Below are 3,601 nucleotides of genomic sequence, written 5' to 3'. Positions count from 1 at the left end.
TACCCGCCTCCAATTTAGATCGAATCGAACCAATCCGATGTCGAGACGCCCATCTCGAATCCCAGTCCTGCATCACCAACATAAATATATTTTATTTAGCTACATTCCTATAAATAGATAAATAAAATCTCTTACACTAAATTAGGGCAAAACCCTAATTCATAAACCTCAATCTGCCTAAGTTAAATCCAACGGTTAATTAGGATTAGTTTTCCTAATCCCTAATCAACTCATTAAAATAATAATCCATACCTAAATCAATTACACTAATCATGAAGTCATAACTTCTTAATTGAACTACTCTTACCTCTACCTCATTGCTAGAACAGAGGTGATTGACTATTGGATGTCCGACACATTTCTTCGAACACCGAACGACCACATTTATGTCTCCAACTCCTGCATAACCAGAGACGAAGGAGTTAATTAACACCTCATTGCTCACAGACATAACTTCGAGCACATGGTGGACTTATCAAGTAGCACGCACTTGGAGTCCATATCAATGAAAAATTACCTACATAGAGGTAGAAGATAATCCCTAACCTGACAACGTACGCCAGGAACTGTGGTTGTGGTCGGTGGAAGAGGCGGTGGAAATGAATCAGAGGAACAATGGTCCACCGGCATGAACATCAGCATAACCAGTGGTGAGTAGGTGATCGGCTCTGCTCCCTGTGAGTACTCGGTGTCCACGACCAAGAGTAGGTAAGCAACAGCCAGCGTCGGCACTGCTCTGTGTGGGAAGAGGGCAACACCTAGGCACCGGCGTTCAGCCTCATAGCCACAATCATGGCTCGAGCAGGGAGAATGGAGGCGGATCAGGTGCTAGGGCACCGTTGGAATGAAGCTCGCGTGCCGGTGCTCCAAAGAGGAGAACAAAAGGGCCGGCGCTAGGGCACAAGGATGGCGGCACTCGGTGCAGATCGGGAAGGAGAGGCCGGCGACAAAAAAAATCTAGGGCACAGGGAAGACAGCGCCATGCTGGCGTTCTGAACGGCAACTCCCATGTGGCCCTCGGCTGACGGCGGTGGACCGACAGGGGCACGCAGAGGCAGAGGGAGTCGGGCGGATGCGGTGTGCGACAGTGGAGAGCAGATGGACTTCGGCCGAAGGTTTTGTATGAATGGGAGAAGGAACCGCTCGGCGCGTGAGAGGATAAGAAGGAAAGGCGGTTAGGGCAAGGAGGAGGAGAAGGCACGGCAAAGCCCGGGGCATGCGGGGGAGAAGGCGGAGAAACGAAGGAAATAAATAATAGAAATAGAAAAAGAAAAGAAATAGGAAAAATATAACTTTTCCTCACTTAAATGGGTAGACTAAACAGGCTTTCCTGGGCCCCATTTTTATCCCCGTAAACTCGACCATACGAGCTCCGAAAAATTTCAGAAAAATTTCTAAAAATTCCCTCCTCATTATTCGTCATTTTTTGGTATTTTACAGTAGGGGACATAGTTGTCTTCCTAATATTGTATGTGGATGATATACTGCTCATTGGGAAAGACATCCCTTTGCTACAGTCTGTCAAGACTTGGCTAGGGACTTGTTTCTCAATGAAGGACTTAGGTGAAGCATCCCGCATTATAGGCATACAGATCTATAGAGATAGATCTAAGAGGTTACTTGGCCTAAGTCAGAGTACATACATTGACAAGGTACTCCTACGGTTTGCCATGTTGGTGCGGGAAGCATCCGACGATCGAACCCGAGTTTTGATAATGACAAAGGATTCAAAGTTAAGATGCTTTGTGATCTGACAGCTTTTGCTGAGTGTTTCAGGAAAGTCCTAGCTGCGGTTAGGCAAGGGAAAACCCTAGGGGGCGGTAACCCTAGGTCATAGGGGGTGGTAACCCTATGCGGAAAGTCTTGGCAGGTCGATGGCTTCAGGCAAAAGTCCTAGGGGGTGGTAACCCTAGGTGGAAAGTCCTGGTGTCGCGAACCAGGTGAAAGACTGGACTAACAAGGAAGCGGATGTCCAGCAGGAAGTCCGGAAGCGTCGAGTGCGATCTGGAGGATCGACTGGCAACAGGTAAATCTCCTGAATGGAGTAGGTGAGGACGCGTTCCCCGTAGAGGGAACAGTAGGCGTCGGGTCGACCTAGGATTTCCGGTTGGAAATCCGAAGTCAGACTCGGACAGTTCGAAGACTGTCAGCTCTTTTTTTAGTATGGAATATCAGTTTCTAACGTTGTCTTGCAGGGTATGCAATTGCTCGGACTAACCTTGTTTTGCAGGAGAAGGAGCTCCTGGAAAAAGGTGGTCCGTGCGCCCGGGACCAAACTTTATCCCTGCCGCGACTTCGCCACATGGAGCATCCTGGTTGGTTGGCCACGTCACACTCCAGGCGCCCGGAAGGGATCCAGGCGCCCGAAATATCATATATAAAGAGGGTCGAGGGAGCAGCTAAAGTACAACAACGAATACAATAACCTTCTAAGCAATCTCCCTGCGACAAGCTGCTAACGACTCGATCCAGAAAGTGCTGCAACGACACCCCGACAACCCGAAGCTTTAGATTTCGTCTTTTGTTGTCGGTATAATCTGTTTACTGCTTTAAATTGTAATTAGTCTGTAATATCTTTATCGTGCTTATAGTTGTTGCCCACGGAAAGCGATCAAGGATCGCGGGCCTTCGAGTAGGAGTCGCCTTAGGCTCCGAACGAAGTAAATCTCCTTGTCTCTCTGGTTTATTATTTCTTTATTCCGCTGCGTTTTTACTCGTTTGTTTTACGAATCGAAAGAAATAGCCACGAACGCTATTCACCCCCCCTCTAGCGTGGTCTCGATCCAATAATTGGTATCAGAGCGGGGTCATTTTGAATTGGTGCAACCACCTTTCAAAACAATTTTTTCTTTCGATTTTATATTTTTCGGAGTCAATTAGAATCTAGCCTTATAGCTTTATTCTAATTCTTTTATCGAATCGGCTTTTGCCCGAAGTTGGTACAACACCACTCGAGCTCGTAATTATTACTATTCTTTATTCCCGCACTACTAATCCAAGACTTAGTCTTGGAACATATATTTTTGTTGTTTTTTGTTGCATATTACAAATGGCTCAACAAGAGGGGTTCAGTACTGTTCGTCCCCCACTATTCTCCGGAGATGATTTCGGTTACTGGAAGGGAAGAATGGAGACGTATCTGAAGATCCAGTTCGAAACATGGATGATCATTAAGACGGGACTTCAGCTACCTTCCGATGACGACGGCAAACCAACCCCCTGCGAGAAGTGGGAAGCCTCTCTAATCAAAAAGGTGGAAGCTGACGCCAAAGCTACCTGCACCCTCCAGTGCGGCCTTACCAAAGAAGAACTCAACAGGGTCGGTCCGTTCTCTTCCGCAAAGGAGCTCTGGGAAAAGCTAGTCGAACTCCACGAAGGCACTAACGACACCAAGGTAAGTAAAAGAGATCTTTTACTTAATAAATTATATAATCTAAAGATGCAGGAAGGCGAGACGGCGAGTTCTCTACATGCGAGAATCCAAGACATCCTCAATTCTCTTCACGGAATCGGACAGAAGATAGAGAATCGGGACGTCATAAGGTATGTTTTAAACTCGTTTCCAAGGAACACATTGTGGGCATCAATGGTAGATGCCTAC

The sequence above is a fragment of the Zingiber officinale genome, chromosome 9A, assembly GCF_018446385.1.
Source record: "Zingiber officinale cultivar Zhangliang chromosome 9A, Zo_v1.1, whole genome shotgun sequence".
Lineage (NCBI taxonomy): Eukaryota > Viridiplantae > Streptophyta > Magnoliopsida > Zingiberales > Zingiberaceae > Zingiber > Zingiber officinale.
The sequence above is the reverse complement of the archived record's forward strand: the minus strand, read 5'-3'. Positions refer to the sequence as shown.